Source organism: Phyllobates terribilis, unplaced genomic scaffold, assembly GCF_046119375.1.
Source record: "Phyllobates terribilis strain yellow unplaced genomic scaffold, ASM4611937v1 Scaffold_2__4_contigs__length_985480577, whole genome shotgun sequence".
Classification (NCBI taxonomy): domain Eukaryota; kingdom Metazoa; phylum Chordata; class Amphibia; order Anura; family Dendrobatidae; genus Phyllobates; species Phyllobates terribilis.
The window spans coordinates 430,065,009-430,083,386 of NW_027362762.1; the positions used below are offsets into that span (position 1 = coordinate 430,065,009).

The following is an 18,378-nucleotide window of genomic DNA, read 5'->3' on the forward strand; positions in this document are numbered from 1 at the left end:
GTATGAATGATAAAAATTTGATCATGTTGCATACATTAAAAGTGAAACTCCGGCCAAATCTATACTTTGCCATGTGGGTGAATATGGAATTTCATGAATTTTATGTGTCTGTCTCTTGCCTGACAATTTGAATTTGAATGGTCATTTGGCTAATAACAATTAGCTAAGCCAATTAGTTTAGAACTAATACTGTGTTCACATGTTGAGGCCATGATGATACTGAAATCTACGCTGACAAACAGAACTGTATGGCCACTAGCAATAATAGTTTTTTTAGATGCAATCATTTGCAAAATCAGCCAATCTGCTCTTTGGCTCTGCTTCTGGCCACATAATGACCCCACCTTGGTTCCAGTATGTGAACACAGCCTAAATCCATTTAATCATGGCATATGTATTTTATGTATGTTTGAACACGCTGTCGTACAGTATACATTGACCAGAGCATCCCAAACATGCTCAGTAGGTGACATGAGCATGTTTGGGATGTTCTGGATTGGCGTATACAACAGTGTGTTCAAGTTCCTGCCAATATCCGTCAACTTCACATAGCCATTGAAGAGGAGTGGACCAACATTCCACAAGCCACAATCAACAACCTGATGAACTCTTATGCGAAGGAGATGTGTTGCACTGGGTGAGGTCAATGGTGGTCACTAGAGATGAGTGTTGTTCTACTCGAACTGTTCGCCAATCTCAAATTCGAGCTGTTTTGGGCGGTGTTCGAGCCGTTCGGCGAACACGAACAATTTGAGAAAAATTCGGCTGTTCGAGGTTATGTTCGATAACTGTTCGTGCACCAAAATCATAACTGGATTTTTTCTCAGTAATGATGAAAATTAATGTTAATACGCAGTTTGAGTGTACTCCCCATTTGCAGTGGGGAGGTGCAATCTGTCAGCCTATCAGCAGCGCACACACGGAGCGAAGTGCTTTTTTTCACACAAGCAAGGGCATGTGTCATTGGCAGTGTATGTCACATGTCCTTGCCCTATAAGACCAAGCCATTTTCCCCGTTGCCACCATTTTCTCACTGCTGCAGCTGCGTGTTAGACGGCACCGCTGTTGCTGTGTGCGCTATACCTTGTTAATTTCAAGCCAATTTTCGCACAAATCTACAGATAGCTTGGGAGTAGGGAATAGTTGTGATTGCAGTCCTTTTAAGGACTAGGTTACAGCATTTCCTACGACTTTTATCAGGCAGGTCTGTGCTCTTAAATAGATAGATTGTGGGAGTAAAGACTAATTGTAATTGGAGTCCTTTTCAGGACTAGGTTACATCAGTTCCTATCAGTTTTTGCCAGGCAGGTCTGTGCCAGTGCTGTGCAAGTTTTTTTCACAGCATTTGGCTGAATCTAGCAAAGCTAATCCTTTTTGGCCTATTGCAGAGTGTGTTAGTCAGTGGAGTAGCCTATCTGTGTTGCAAGATATACCACCTGTGTATAGAATACCAATTTTTTTACTGCACCTAGTGAAGTAAAATCTTTTGGGCATAGCATCATTCTATTAGTCCATCTATACTGACCTCCATCAGGTTGCAAATTGAATATAATTTTTTTCTGCATCTAGCTCTGAAAAAATATTGGGCTTCTAGCTGTGTGTGGGACTTGTTCTATTAATCCATCTATACTGACCTCCATCAGGTTGCAAACTGAATATATTTTTTTCTGCATCTACCTCTGAAAAAATATTGGGCTTCTAGCTGTGTGTGGGACTTGTTCTATTAATCCATCTATACAGACCTCCATCAAGTTGCAAACAGAATATATTTTTTTCTGCATCTACCTCTGAAAAAATATTGGGATTCTAGCTGTGTGTGGGACTTGTTCTATTAATCCATCTATGCAGACCTCCATCAGGTTGCAAACTGAATATATTTTTTTCTGCATCTACCTCTGAAAAAATATTGGGCTTCTAGCTGTGTGTTTGACTTGTTGTATTAGTCCATCTATACTGACCTCCATCAGGTTGCAAACTGAATATATTTTTTTCTGCATCTACCTCTGAAAAAATATTGGGCTTCTAGCTGTGTGTGGGACTTGTTCTATTAATCCATCTATACAGACCTCCATCAGGTTGCAAACTGAATATATTTTTTTCTGCATCGACCTCTGAAAAAATATTGGGCTTCTAGCTGTGTGTGGGACTTGTTCTATTAATCCATCTATACAGACCTCCATCAGGTTGCAAACTGAATATATTTTTTTCTGCATTTACCTCTGAAAAAATATTGGGCTTCTAGCTGTGTGTGGGACTTGTTGTATTAGTCCATCTATACTGACCTCCATCAGGTTGCAAACTGAATATATTTTTTTCTGCATCTACCTCTGAAAAAATATTGGGCTTCTAGCTGTGTGTGGGACTTGTTCTATTAATCCATCTATACAGACCTCCATCAGGTTGCAAACTGAATATATTTTTGTCTGCATCTAGCTCTAAAAAAATATTTGGCCTTCTATCTGTGTGTGGGACTTGTTCTATTAGTCCATCTCTACTGACCTCCATCAGGTTGCAAACTGAATATAATTTTTTTCTGCATCTACCTCTGAAAAAATATTTGGGCTTCTAGCTGTGTGTGGGACTTGTTCTATTAATCCATCTATACTGACCTCCATAAGGTTGCAAACTGAATATCATTTTTTTCTGCATCTAGCACTGAAAAAATATTTGGCCTTCTAGCAGTGTGTGGGACTTGTTCTATTAGTCATCTATACTGACCTCCATCAGGTTGCAAATTAAAAATAATTTTTTGTCTGCATCTACCTCTGAAAAAATATTTGGCCTTCTAGCAGTGTGTGGGACTTGTTCTATTAGTCCATCTATACTGACCTCCATCAGGTTGCAAACTGAATATAATTTTTTTCTGCATCTAACTCTGAAAAAATATTTGGCCTTCTAGCAGTGTGTGGGACTTGTTCTATTAGTCATCTATACTGACCTCCATCAGGTTGCAAATTCAAAATAATTTTTTGTCTGCATCTACCTCTGAAAAAATATTTGGCCTTCTAGCAGTGTGTGGGACTTGTTCTATTAGTCCATCTATACTGACCTCCATCAGGTTGCAAACTGAATATAATTTTTTTCTGCATCTAACTCTGAAAAAATATTTGGCCTTCTAGCAGTGTGTGGGTCTCATTGTATTAGGCCATCTATACCAAGCTCCACCAGCTTTTCAATTAATAATAATTTTTCGCTGCATCTAGCCCTGAAAATAATTTTTCTTCCCAATAGTGGTAGCAATAGAAATATGGGGCGCGCTCCTGGCTTACAAAAATATACGCTTCATAACAAAAAACACCAGCTTAGCGCACTGCATTAATAAGATGGCATCATCGTCTCTCCCAGTGCTAGGCTTACTACCCAGGCTAGCATTCCTGTGCCTGAAACACAATGTATGGGTCCGCGCTAGCCACTATGCTGAGGGGTCTAAAGCTGCTGCTAACGCTTTATAACAATTCAAATGGCAGATTTTCACAGAGCTCTTCCACAATGCCCACTCATCGGGACAACAGTTGCCCACCTTCCCTATGGGATCTAATGGCGAATAGTTGATGCCATTAATCAGAGCGTCAGTTGCCCCGTCGATGTGGCAAGCATACGGTAAGGCATGGGAAGAGTGGACACGACTAGTAGCAGGCAGACGGGTTGACCAATGTGAACAAGCCAGATCACAAGTCACCATAGAATTTCTCCACCAGCTAATGATGAGGGGCATATCAGGGGCGTCAGCGCAGCGGTGTCTGACCGGAGTAGCATTTCACTTCCAACTACTGAATTGGGGAGATGTGACAAAGATTCATCATCAGACAATCCATAAAAGGGTGGAAAAGGGGTCAGCCAAGTCAGGAGTGTAGACGTCCCGTCCCGTGTCACTAAAACTGATTTCTCACATCATATCCCTAACACCATTAACATGACACTCACAATTTGAAGCAACACTACTGTCTACTGCATTTGTGATCGCCTTCTTCGGGGCGCTATGCATAAGCGAATTAGTCCCTCAATCCAAAATTAGCACCAGTGGAGGCTTATTACACCAGGACGTAGTCATAGGCAATAATGCAATACGTCTACGCATACACAAATCGAAAATGGTTCCAGCGGGCAGGGGCACTTGGGTACTTCTACAACCCACAAACGGTACACTGAGTCGGGTAACAATAGTAAAACCATATCTAACCATCAGATCACAAAGTAATTTGTTCCTATCACACATTGATGGGACGCCATTATCAAGATACCAGTTCCAAGCTATATTTAATAAATGCATAACATCGGCAGGGAACCACCCCAAAGATTACGGGACACACTCATTCCGCATAGGCGCGGCCACAGAAGCAGCAAGAGCAGGACTGTCAGAAACGGAAGTTCAGAGGATAGAGAGATGGTGATCCACGTGTTTGGCAAGATACATAAGACCGGACTTGTTATCCTAACGTGGTTTGTTTCTTTTACAGGTGACGCTAAGCCAACAGTGTGGGTGATAGGCCACTCGTATATATATTGGGCAGATTAAAGGGCGAAAGTCCGCCCAGGCGGGAGGAAATTAGAGTTTCATAACACATATTTCAACTGGAGAGGTATTAGAGGCCTGCTATGGCCACAGGTACTAATGGAGGTAATCAAGGTAGGGAGAGAGGCAAGATGTCTGGTCATCTTAGTTATACAGGCCGGGGGAAACAACCTAGGTCATCACAAGAGCGCATAACTAATGGCAATAATGAAACTAGACACTGAGCGCTTCAGAGAATTTTTCACAAAACTAGCTATAGTATGGTCAGAGATTGTGCCGATAGCGGTATGGCAAGGTGCGCGAGACATCACGGCCATCGAACGGACAAGGCGGGTAATAAATATTCGGATGGCAAAATTTAGAAGAGACAGAGGCAGTGTAGTGGTACGACACCGACAACTGGAAGGAGATAAAGCAGGCCTCATACGGCCCGACGGTGTTCACTTAATGGATATTGGACTGGACATATTCCTGTCAGGACTCCAGGACGGAGTGGAACAAGCGTTAAGAGTGATGGGTGGGGGTCAGAGTCCTGCATACGAGTACGCAGGATCCTCCGTGGCCTTGAAATAGAAAGGACATGTTGGAGAGTTACACTTGTTGGCCAAGTTGCCGGAGTGGAGACCCAGGGCATGCTGCAACAAGCTGAATTATTTTAGAAATAAAATGTCTTTCTAATGGAATGAGTATAAAGAGTTAATAAAGCTGTGACCGATCCTCACCCATCCAGTTGTAAGATTTACATTATTGTATTGTCAAGGAAAGGGGGGCGGTAGGGGGGCTGAGCGTCTGGGTTTGGTTGGGGGTCCCCACAGTCTGCCTAGGCTAGATGCATTTAAAAATTCTTATTAGATACACAGGCGGTGCAGCTTGCTTCGCAGCTGGGCTACTACGCCCAAAGTATTGCCTAGGCTAGATGCAGTTAAAAATTCTACGCTGACTAGCAGACACTGAAGATTTGGAGCAGACCTCTGAGTAAACAGCTCTTCAGACTCAATCATCTGTGTTACCCCAAGCCATAGTGTATGTAGTTTCTTACAGTTAAAAGGGGGGGGGGAGCGACCCAACCCACCTGGAATTGACGATGCCAACGTCACGTAAGACACAGCAAGGGGACTCCAAAAAGAGTTTCCATTTTTTCCCAAAATTGTGGCACAGACACCACTTAACCCTAGAATGCATACCTGGGGCCTCGCAGTCCCGCCCTGTTAATTGTTTTCTATTTTCTGCAAGATTACTTTAGTTAGAATTTTGAAACTCTAGGTATTCTTCATGTATATAGTTGTTTGTCATTTGAGTTTGAGTTATTCAATGTTATTTGCACACGGGCCTAAAAGGCCCCAGGTATATGAAAGTGTAGATTTTTATGGTCATGCGTTCTAGGGTTAAGTGGCATCAATTGCCCCACAGTTGCTTAAAACGGTTGGTGAGGTGATATTACCAAATCCTCAAGCTTTTAGCCTCCCAAGGATAACACAGGATTAGAAAAGTCCTTGCGAATCCATGATTTGTTCATCTTTATGAACGTGAGTCTGTCTACATTCTCAGTGGACAGCCGCGTGCGCTTATCTGTCAGCACACCATCAGCAGCGCTGAACACACGTTCAGAGAGAACACTGGCTGCAGGGCATGACAAGATCTCCAAGGCGTGAGTGGCGAGCTCCGGCCATTTTTCCAGATTGGAATACCAAAATGAGCAAGGGTCCAGTGACACAGTCATGGCTTCGATGTTCACTTGGAGATACTCCTGCACCATCCTCTCTAGGCATTGACTATGTGTCAGACTTCTTGTCTCCTGTGGCCTTGCAAAGGATGGTCCAAAAAAGTGGTGAAACGATTTCACAAAATTGCTGTTACCAGCAGATACTGTGTTACTGTTACGGTTTGAGTGATGAAGACTCGACAGTCCCGCGGTTGGCAAGTTAGAACTGTGAGATTCACTCCGTGCACCACTGGTGTTTTGTGGAAAAGCACATGTAAGATTCTGCAACAGCGTCTGCAGATACTCCTGCATGCGTCAATCCCTTTTTATGGCAGGAATTATTTCGACAAATTTACTTTTGTACCGGGGATCTAAGAGTGTGGCAACCCAGTAGTCGAGATTACTTCGAATTCTGCAATCTGAGGGTCATGTTGCAGGTAGTGCAGCAAGAAGGCACTCATGTGTCTTGCGCATCCAGGAGGACCAAGTCCTTGTTGTGTTGGTAGCGAGGTAAGAATCATGCTTCTTTCCTCTGCCCTCTCCCCCCAACCTCGCACAACAGAAATGTGATCAAGGTCTCCCTCATCTGATGAGTCTTCCATGCCCATCGCCAGTTCATCCTCCACTTCTTCCTCGGCTCCTGCACCTTCCTCAACAGTTTGGCTGCTACCATGCGCCCTGTTTAATCCCTCTCCCCCACCCTCCCATGCCTGCCTCCTTGGTGCTGCCAACCGTCTGGACCTTGGAGATGTTATCCCTTCCGCATACGACTCCTCCTCTACTTCCTCCACCTCCTCTTGTCCGACCACCTGACTCTGAATTCTGTTTAATGTGTGCTCCAGCATGTAAATCACCGGAATAGTTATGCTGATAATGGCATCGTCGTCAGCACTAAACATCTTCGTCGCCATTTCAAAACTGTGCAGAAAGGTGTGTGGCGCCCCTGAGGGTGCAGTCACCACAGAGTTACTGCATCTCACCCAGAGGTGTAGTATCTCACCCTCAGGTAAGGAAGGCGTATGGCTCGGGACCCTAACACCTGCATCCAACACATACCCGCAGTGGGGTTAGGGCGAGATTGCTCCTAAGGGAGAGCACAGTCCCAGGTCCCTAGCTGGTGGGAGGATCCTATGTAGTGGGTGCTTAGGGGAGCAGCTTAGGGGAGCACATGACAGGGAGAGTATAAATAGGAAGCCATCTTAGAAAGAGCAAGCCAGTCAGAGGAGGAAAAGTGACAGGAGCAGAGGCTCGGCATGAGCTCTGCTCCGGAGGCGGGCCTAGCCTGGGAGGCCCAGGACTGAAGGAGAGAAGAGAGGAGTGGGAGCAGGAAGGCTCCAGGAACCGAAAGGACCCTAGGGCTACGGGCCATGCAGAAGGCCACCTGTACTCCCGCTGCTACCAGGAGGTAGAGGGGTCAGGCCAGATAAGGGGAACCGGTCCCTCAACTAGAGGAGAAACAGCAAGGCTCAACTAGAAACCGGAGGCTGCAGCATTTCATGTACTGCAGGCAAAAGTCCACACCAGTCTCACTAAGAAGGTAGCCACATAGGACCCAGGGGACGGAACACAAGTCGCCCGCCAAGGCCCGAGGATACCGGATAGAAGTGTCACTGGGTGTGAGGTGCAGGGAGAAGGCCAGAGAAAGGACACACAGAAGGGGGTCCTGCTAAGTACTCCGGAGCTATCTGGGGGTGGACTGAGCCCCTCACTGAGTACGCACAGCACGACGGGTGAGATAGCTCTGGTACCTGTAATCTGGACTGCAACAACTGTGAGTAAAGATCTTGGGACTGCATCACACGGACTCTGTGTTCATTACTGACTCCCTGCACTACAACCACCATCATCCACCCACACTGCCCTGAAGCTACACTCTTCCTGTGGTGAGTAATAATACCATTGCAGCAAAACCACCAGCTTCAGAGGACTGTTCCGCAGCGGCGGCCCCTTGGCCGCACTCCACAGGTGGCGTAGTCGGACATTATAAAATCCATATATACAAATTACCGTTGGATTGACCGCCCTGGGTCACGGACCGGGTCACCGCCACAGTGACTACAACCCCCAGCGTCTACCGGCCCGGCTCCGGGTACCCCACGGCCCAGGGGGCGCGTCAACTTCATAGGTCCCTGATCTGAGACCACTCCTGCTGTGTGATTTGCCCCACCTCTGGATCTCGTTGGCCCAGGCTATACGTCAGAAACTATTGCACCAGGGCTTGTCGGTGCTGCCACAGTCGCTGCAACATGTGCAGAGTTGAATTCCACCGTGTCAGCACATCGCAATTCAGCCGGTGAACTGGCAGGCCCAACGACTTCTGTAGAGATGTAAGTCGTTGAGCTGCGGGATGCGAACGGCGGAAGTGAGCACACAGCGACCGTGCCCTCTGCAGAAGGCCATCTAGTCCGGGATAGTGGGCTAAAAATTTATGGACAACCAGGTTCAACACGTGAGCCATACAAGGCACGTGTGTAACATTGCCCCGGCAAAGGGCCGCACCCAGGTTTGCAGCATTGTCGCACACGGCCTTCCCTGGTTGCAGGTCCAGTGGAGACAACCATTCATGAAACTGGGTCTACAGAGCTGACCACAAGTCCTCAGCTGTGTGACTCACATTTCCCAGACATTTCAAAGTAAACACTAGAGATGAGCGTTGTTCTACTCGAACTGTTCGCCAATCTCAAATTCGAGCTGTTTTGGGCGGTGTTCGAGCCGTTCGGCGAACACGAACAATTTGAGAAAAATTCGGCTGTTCGAGGTTATGTTCGATAACTGTTCGTGCACCAAAATCATAACTGGATTTTTTCTCAGTAATGATGAAAATTAATGTTAATACGCAGTTTGAGTGTACAGCGGGGTGGGGGGAGGGGCAGGGGATGGATCTCTGCAGGAACAATGAAGATCTCCATTTTTTTTTCTCTTTCCCGCATTTGCAGTGGGGAGGTGCAATCTGTCAGCCTATCAGCAGCGCACACACGGAGCGAAGTGCTTTTTTTCACACAAGCAAGGGCATGTGTCATTGGCAGTGTATGTCACATGTCCTTGCCCTATAAGACCAAGCCATTTTCCCCGTCGCCACCATTTTCTCACTGCTGCAGCTGCGTGTTAGACGGCACCGCTGTTGCTGTGTGCGCTATACCTTGTTAATTTCAAGCCAATTTTCGCACAAATATACAGATAGCTTGGGAGTAGGGAATAGTTGTGATTGCAGTCCTTTTAAGGACTAGGTTACAGCATTTCCTACGACTTTTATCAGGGAGGTCTGTGCTCTTAAATAGATAGGTTGTGGGAGTAAAGACTAATTGTAATTGGAGTCCTTTTCAGGACTAGGTTACATGAGTTCCTATCAGTTTTTGCCAGGCAGGTCTGTGCCAGTGCTGTGCAAGTTTTTTTCACAGCATTTGGCTGAATCTAGCAAAGCTAATCCTTTTTGGCCTATTGCAGAGTGTGTTAGTCAGTGGAGTAGCCTATCTGTGTTGCAAGATATAACACCTGTGTATAGAATACCAATTTTTTTACTGCACCTAGTGAAGTAAAATCTTTTGGGCATTGCATCATTCTATTAGTCCATCTATACTGACCTCCATCAGGTTGCAAACTGAATATAATTTTTTTCTGCATCTAGCTCTGAAAAAATATTTGGGCTTCTAGCAGTGTGTGGGACTTGGTCTATTAGTCCATCTATACTGACCTCCATCAGGTTGCAAATTAAAAATAATTTTTTTCTGCATCTAGCTCTGAAAAAATATTTGGGCTTCTAGCGGTGTGTGGGACTTGGTCTATTAGTCCATCTATACTGACCTCCATCAGGTTGCAAATTAAAAATAATTTTTTTCTGCATCTAGCTCTGAAAAAATATTTGGGCTTCTAGCAGTGTGTGGGACTTGGTCTATTAGTCCATCTATACTGACCTCCATCAGGTTGCAAATTAAAAATAATTTTTTTCTTCATTTAGCTCTGAAAAAATATTTGGGCTTCTAGCAGTGTGTGGGACTTGTTCTATTAGTCCTTCTATACTGACCTCCAGCAGGTTGCAAATTGAATATAATTTTTTTCTGCATCTAGCTCTGAAAAAATAGTTGGGCTTCTAGCGGTGTGTGGGACTTGGTCTATTAGTCCATCTATACTGACCTCCATCAGGTTGCAAATTAAAAATAATTTTTTTCTGCATCTAGCTCTGAAAAAATATTTGGGCTTCTAGCAGTGTGTGGGACTTGGTCTATTAGTCCATCTATACTGACCTCCATCAGGTTGCAAATTAAAAATAATTTTTATCTGCATCTACAGTACCTCTGAAAAAATATTTGGGCTTCTAGCGGTGTGTGGGACTTGGTCTATTAGTCCATCTATACTGACCTCCATCAGGTTGCAAATTAAAAATAATTTTTTTCTGCATCTAGCTCTGAAAAAATATTTGGGCTTCTAGCAGTGTGTGGGACTTGGTCTATTAGTCCATCTATACTGACCTCCATCAGGTTGCAAATTAAAAATAATTTTTTTCTTCATTTAGCTCTGAAAAAATATTTGGGCTTCTAGCAGTGTGTGGGACTTGTTCTATTAGTCCTTCTATACTGACCTCCAGCAGGTTGCAAATTGAATATAATTTTTTTCTGCATCTAGCTCTGAAAAAATAGTTGGGCTTCTAGCGGTGTGTGGGACTTGGTCTATTAGTCCATCTATACTGACCTCCATCAGGTTGCAAATTAAAAAGAATTTTTTTCTGCATCTAGCTCTGAAAAAATATTTGGGCTTCTAGCAGTGTGTGGGACTTGGTCTATTAGTCCATCTATACTGACCTCCATCAGGTTGCAAATTAAAAATAATTTTTATCTGCATCTACAGTACCTCTGAAAAAATATTTGGGCTTCTAGCAGTGTGTGGGACTATTTGTATTAGTCCATCTATACTGACCTCCATCAGGTTGCAAATTCAAAATAATTTTTTTCTGCATCTAACCCAGCCAATAGTTTTGGCCTAATACCACAGTTTGGCCACTCAGCTCTGCTCGGTTACCATCCATTGTTTTTTTGTGCAAACAACTCCAGAGTTGTGAATTAGTTAACCACCAAAATGAGTGGAAAAAGGCCTGCTGCTGGTGGAAAGGGGAATAGGCGTGTTGGGAAGGGGAAAAAAGGTTGTGTCCGTGGGGTAGGTGTTAAAGCAACAGTAACATCTGCAGAAGAAAGACCATCTTCCAGCCAAACTAAAATGTCTACTTCTTTTAGCGGACAATGTGATAAGATCCCTTTCTTACGGCCACGCCAATCGCTACAAATTCCAGATGAGGCACAAAAACAGCAGGTGCTTCAACGGATATCAAGTGCTCATTTAAGTGGGCTCTCCTCCACATCAACTTCAACATCACAAATACTCCAGTCCTCAAAGGTGTCACCCAAATCGCACTTGCTTCCTCACAGCTCCCAAATCTCCAGCTGCCCGTCTGAGTATGAGGTAGAACAGATGGTTGAGTCTGCAGAGCTGTTTACTCATACTATAGCCTGGGAATCAGAGGTCGACTCCAGCGCTTCTGTGAATCCAGACGAGGAAATGATCTGCACTGATGCCCAGAATCTTTATGAGTCGGATCCAGGACCAGACGCAGAAGGTTCTGACCATAATGTAGACCCTCATTCCCAAACTGTAACTCCTGTTGGTGGAGACAATGAGGAAGATGATGATAAGACTCAAATACCTGATTGGAGCGACAACTTTAGTTTTTTGTCAGGGCAGGAACAGGTTGGCTCTGAGGACGACGGGTGTGATAACGCATAGGGTGATGATGATGAGGTCGGAGATCCCACTTACTGTCAACCCACAGTCAGCCAAGAGATGAGGTCAGTAGAGGAGGTGGAGGAAGATGCTAGTGACGACGAGGTCAGGTTGCGCCTTCCTGGACAGAGACGTAGTACTGGAAGCACGTCAACAACTGCATCCTCAAACACAACTCTGCCTCTCACCACAAGTCGTGGTGGCTCTTCAGGTCGCATGGGTGCTAAGCCTTGCATAGCCTGGGCATTTTTTCAGATCGATAAAGATGACCCAACTCGTGTTATCTGTAACATTTGTCAGCAAAAGCTAAGTAGAGGCCAAAAAATACATAGTTTGAGTACTTCATGCATGAACCGGCACATGGACATGAAGCATAAGTTGCAGTGGGAAGCTCAGTGTGCTACAATGCGGCCTAGCCGGCCGGGCCAATCACCGTCTGCCATATCTTGTGCATCCGCGGCCTCTTCATCCTCTGTGACTGGGGGGACAGCAGTCACACCTGTTTTGGGGCGCAGACCTGCCACCTCTTTACCCGCAACAGCCAGCGTGATTGGCAGGTCATCATTTTCTTTGGAGGTGGTAACACCAGCTGGTGTTGAGCGCTGTCCGACATCGATAGCACCACCTTTGGATCAAGGCAACCTAACATGTCCGCCTGCATCTTCCTCACAGACCGGCAGTTTGCCGGGGACACCCTTATCAACCCCGTCTAAGCACAATAGCCAGCCCTCGGTCCCTCAGATGTGGACAAGTAAAAGACCATTTCCTCCTAGCCATGAGAAAGCTAAGAGGTTGAATTTCACCATCTGCAAGCTCTTGGCTACAGAAATGCTGCCTTTCCGCCTGGTGGACACAGAGGATTTTCGAGACCTTATGTCCGTCGCAGTGCCCCAGTACCAGATGCCCAGTCGGCACTACTTCTCAAAGAAAGGTGTGCCTGCGCTCCACCAGCATGTCGCACACAACATCACCGCTTCTTTGAGAAACTCTGTGTGTGACAGGGTGCATTTCACCACAGACACTTGGACGAGTAGGCATGGACAGGGGCGTTACATGTCGCTGACTGGGCACTGGGTAACTATGGTGACAGCAGGACAAGGGGCTGCTGTCCAAGTCTTGCCGTCCCCACGAGTTGTGCGTCAATCCTCTTTATGTCAAAGTTCCTCCACTGCTTCTGCCTCCTCAACCTCCTCTCGGTCTTCCACCTGCACCCAAAGCCTGTCTGGTCATGCCACAAGCTTTCTAACTGCGCAGAAGGGATCCTGCACACCTCCTTACTATGCTGGCAGTAGGGCTCAACGTCATCAGGCGGTTTTTACATTGAAATGTCTGGGAAATGTGAGTCACACAGCTGAGGAGTTGTGGTCAGCTCTGGAGAACCAATTTCATGAATGGTTGTCTCCACTGGACCTGAAACCAGGGAAGGCCGTGTGCGACAATGCTGCAAATCTGGGTGCGGCCCTTCGCCGGGGCAATGTCACACACGTGCCTTGTATGGCTCACGTGTTGAACCTGGTTGTCCAGCAATTTTTAGCCCACTATCCCAGACTAGATGGCCTTCTGCAGAGGGAACGGTCGCTGTGTGCTCACTTCCGCCGTTCGCATCCCGCAGCTCAGCGACTTACATCTCTACAGAAGTCGTTGGGCCTGCCACTTCACCGGCTAAAATGCGATGTGCCTACCCGGTGGAATTCAACTCTGCACATGTTGCAGCGACTGTGGCAGCACCGACAAGCCCTGGTGCAATACGTTCTGACGTATAGCCTGGGCCAACGAGATTCAGAGGTGGGGCAAATCACGCTGGAGGAGTGGTCTCAGATCAGGGACCTATGCACCCTTCTGCACAGTTTTGAAATGGCGACGAAGATGTTTAGTGCTGACGATGCCATTATCAGCATGACTATTCCGGTGATTTACATGCTGGAGCACATGTTAAACAGAATTCGGAGTCAGGTGGTGGCACAAGAGGAGGTGGAGGAAGTAGAGGAGGAGGAGTTGTATGCGGAAGGGCTAACATCTGCAAGGTCCAGATGGTCGGCAGCACCAAGGCGGCAGGCATGTGAGGGTGGGGGAGATGGTTTTACCAGGGCGCATGGTAGCAGCCAAACTAGTGAGGAAGGTGCAGGAGCCCAGGAAGAAGTGGAGGACGAACTGATGGAAGACTCATCAGATGAGGGAGACCTTGATCACATTTCTGTTGTGCGAGGTTGGGGGGAGAGGACAGAGGAAGGAAGCATGATTGTTACCTCGCCACCAACACAACAGGGACTTGGTGCTCCTGGATGCGCAACACACATGAGTGCCTTCTTGCTGCACTACCTGCAACATGACCCTCGAATTGTGAGAATTAGAAATAATCCTGACTACTGGGTTGCCACACTGTTAGATCCCCGGTACAAAAGTAAATTTGCAGAAATTATTCCTGCCATAGAAAGAGATGCACGCATGCAGGAGTATCAGCAGAGACTGTTGCAGAATCTTACATGTGCTTTTCCACAAAATATCAGTGGTGCACGTAGTGAATCTCACAGTTCCAACTTGCCAACCGTGGGACCGTCAAGTGTTCAGCACTTAAACCGTAACAGAACCACAGTATCTGCTGGTAACATCAATTTTGCGGAATCATTTCACCACTTTTTTAGCCCATCCTTTGCAAGGCCACAGGAGACAAGAAGTCTGACACATAGTCAACGCCTAGAGACGATGGTACAGGAGTATCTCCAAGTAAACATTGAAGCCACGACTGTGTCACTGGACCCTTGCTCTTTTTGGGCTTCCAATCTGGATAAATGGCCGGAGCTAGCCACTTACGCCTTGGAGATCTTGTCATGCCCCGCAGCCAGCGTTCTGTCTGAACGTGTGTTCAGCGCTGCTGGTGGTGTGCTGACAGATAAGCGCACGCGGCTCTCCACTGATAATGTAGACAGACTCACGTTCATAAAGATGAACAAATCATGGATCCGAAACGACTTTTCTACCCCTGTGTCATCCTGGGGAGAGTAAAAGCTTGATGATTGGTTAAAATCACCCTACCAACCGTTTTAAGCTTTCAAATTACTAATCATGTTTATCTGTATCTTGACTGGAAAATAATTTGAGCTTTGTAGCAGTGTGCAGCACTGATCCTATTAGGCCATCTATACTAAAGCTTCACCAGATTTAAAATTAAAAATAATTTTTAGCTGCATCTAGCCCGGAAAATAATTTTGGGGCTCCGAGATGCGCAAGGCACATAAGTGCCTTCTTGCTGCACTACCTGCAGCATGACCCTCATATTGTCAGAATTCGAAGTAATCATGACTACTGGGTTGCCACACTCTTAGATCCCCCAAACTTTTCGATCAACCTTTTCATTTTAATAAAGACCAAAAAAATGGTCATTTTTGAAATTATAAGCATTAGCAGGTTGTTAGAAACTGAAATCAAACAGTTTTCAACTCAAAACTTTATTCTAGGTGATGTTACATTTTCACATAGGACCCCTTGTTCGAAAGGAGATTCTGAACTCTCTCGTCCATTGAATTTGTCAGGTTTTGGATGGTTTCTGCTTCAATTGTTTTGCATGAGGACAGAATACCCTCCCAGAGCTGTTGCTTAGATGTGAACTGCCTCCCGCCATCAAAGACACTCCTTTTAATGATGCTCCAAAGGTTCTGAATGGGGTAGAGGTCAGGGGAGCATGGGGGTCACACCATAAGTTTGTCCCCTTTTATGCCCATATCAGCCAGAGATGCAGATGTTTTATGTGCAGCATGAGATGGTGCATTATCATGCAGAAAAATGATCTTGCTGTGAAATACACGGTTCTTCTTCTTGAACCATGGCAGGAAGTGCTGTTTGAGAAAATCCACATACATTATGGAGTTCATCTTTAGCGCCTTCAGGGATCCTAAAGGGGCCGACAATCTCTCTCCCCATGATTCCAGCCCAAAACATTACTCCACCTCCTCCTTGTTGGCGCTGTAGCCGTGTTTGCGTGGGGTGTCCATCAACCAGCCATCCTCCACTCCATCCATCTGGACCATCGAGCGCTGCACGGCACTCATCCGTGAACAAAACAGTTTTGAAATCAGTCTTCATGTAATGTTTGGCCCACTGGAGCCGTTTCTGCTTGTGTGAAGTGGATAGAGGAGGTCGACAGGATGGCGCATGCACAGCTGCAAACCTCTGAAGGACCCTGCATCTTGTTGTTCGGGGGACGTTGGAGGCACAAGCAGCTTCAAAAACTTGTCTGCTGCTATGACAAGGCTTTTTTGCCGCTGCTCTTTCAACCTGATGTAATTGCCTGTAGGAAAGAGTCCTCAATTTGCCCTTATCAGCACGCACACGTGTGTACTGTGAATCAGCTACATACTTCTTGATTGCCAAGACACTTCATCCTGATCATCGCACAATGTTGATTGTAGTCATGCCTTGACCTAAACACTCCACAATTTGTTGCTTCTCAGCAGCCGACACATCCTTTTTCTTTCCCATTTTGGCAGAAAATGTAGGCTGCTTAATAATGTGAGAGAGCCTTCTTAAGTAGTCTTGCCTTTCATTGGACACACCTGCCAAACTAATTAGCACAGGTGTCTGCAATTGCTTACAGTGATATAAAGAGCCCTGACACACATCGCCATCAATGAGTTTAACTGACAAACAAACAAATTCTTCCCTTATCACTCCTAAACACTTTTTGTATAATAATTTGGAACGCAGTGTACATGTGCTTTTCCACAAAACACCAGTGGTTCACATAGTGAATCTTACAGTTCTAACTTGCCAACCGTGGTCTGTATGGAGTTGTTCAATAAAGGGCCCAAAATTAAGATAACATAGATGGGAGAGGTCTCTATGAATAGGAATTCCTAAGTATTTGATACCCTGTGAGGGCCAGGCAAAGGGAAAGTTGGGCTGGATGGAATCCTATATGGATTTGGGGAGGGAGACATCGAGGGCCTCAGACTTCGCTGCATTGATTTTAAAATTTTACCATGTAACAAAGTGATCTATTTCAGCCATAACAGCATGGATGGATATATGTGATTGAGTGATATATACTAGGACATCATCAGCAAATAGAGAGCACTTGTACTCGGTGCCTCCCACCTCAATCCACCTAATATTGGGGTTATGGCGAATTGATGAGAGCAGGTGCTCCATCACTAGGATGTATAAGAGAGGGGACAGAGGACATCACTGCCTTGTCCCATTGGTGATTGTGAAAGGTGATGAAAATGTTCTGACGCACCCCCTGGGCCTTGGGACACCCGGAGCCGGACCCTTTTTGGTGGATGCTGGTGGTTGTAGTCTTCGTGGCGGCGACCCAGTTCCGTGGCTCAGGGCGGTCAAACCAGTGGCGGAACTATTTATGTGGTTTTCATGTTTAAATGTCCGACTACGCCACCCGTGGATTGCGGTCAGAGTGAACCGCCGCTACAGGGCAGACCACTGAGGCTGGTGTTGTGGGTGCAGCAGAGCGTAGCATAACTCCCCACGGGAGGAGTATAGCCTCAGGGCAGTGTATGCGGAGGATGGGGGTGATGGTGCAGGGCAGCAGCAGTAACGACACGGAGTCAGTGATGCAGTTCAGGGCCTTTACTCACAGTTCTTATTATCCAGACCACGTCTGCAGGTAACGGCTGCCCACGTCGTACTGTGCTCACCAGGTGAGGGGCTCAGACAACTCCCAGATAACTTTGGAGCACTTCACAGGACCCCCTTTGTGTGTCCTTTGTCTGGCCTTTCTTACCAACACTTCTGTCCGGCTGCCTCGGGCCTCCTCTTGGTAAACTTGGCGCCAGTTTCCCTGACCCTATGTGGTGCCTTCCTAGCGGGTGTAGCGAGGGGCTGCGCCACATAAAATGTCAGAGCCTCCGGTTTCTAGCTGAGGGTCGTTTCCTGCCTCCACTAGTTCGGGGACCGGTCTCCCCCTTTGGCCTGACCCCTCCACGCAGGTGGATTCGGGCGTGCGGTGGCGACTCGCCCGTCCGCACCCCTGGGATCCCTTCATTCCTCGTTCCTGGAGCCTTCTCCGCTCCTCTTTCTTCCTTCTCCCTCTTCCAGGCCTGGGCCTCTGTTACTAGGCCCGCCTCCGAAGCAGAGCTCATGCAGAGCCCCTGCTCCCTGCCACTTCTGCTCAGACTTCTCTGCACTGAACTAAGATGGTGCCCACCTTTTATACTCCCTTCTCAATGCACCCAGGAACTGCTTCCTCCCTGCTCCTGCACTACAGGGTTCCCCTTCCTCAGTGTTCCCTCCCCCCACTCCAGCCAGGGACAGGGACTGTCGTGCCCATCTCAGGGGCATATTGGTCGCCCTGCCCCACGGCAATGTGGTGTAATGCATGCAGGTGTCGGGTCCTGATCCACACTCCATCCTTACCTGAGAGTGAGATATCACACCTCTGGGT

The 18,378-nt window shown here is 46.6% G+C and overlaps 1 protein-coding gene across 1 annotated transcript in view; it reads left to right on the plus strand.

The window, feature by feature from the left end:
* Positions 1-18,378, plus strand: part of LOC141246073 (multidrug and toxin extrusion protein 2-like) — a 301,790-nt gene that overhangs the window by 157,830 nt on the left and 125,582 nt on the right. The window lies entirely within an intron of this gene.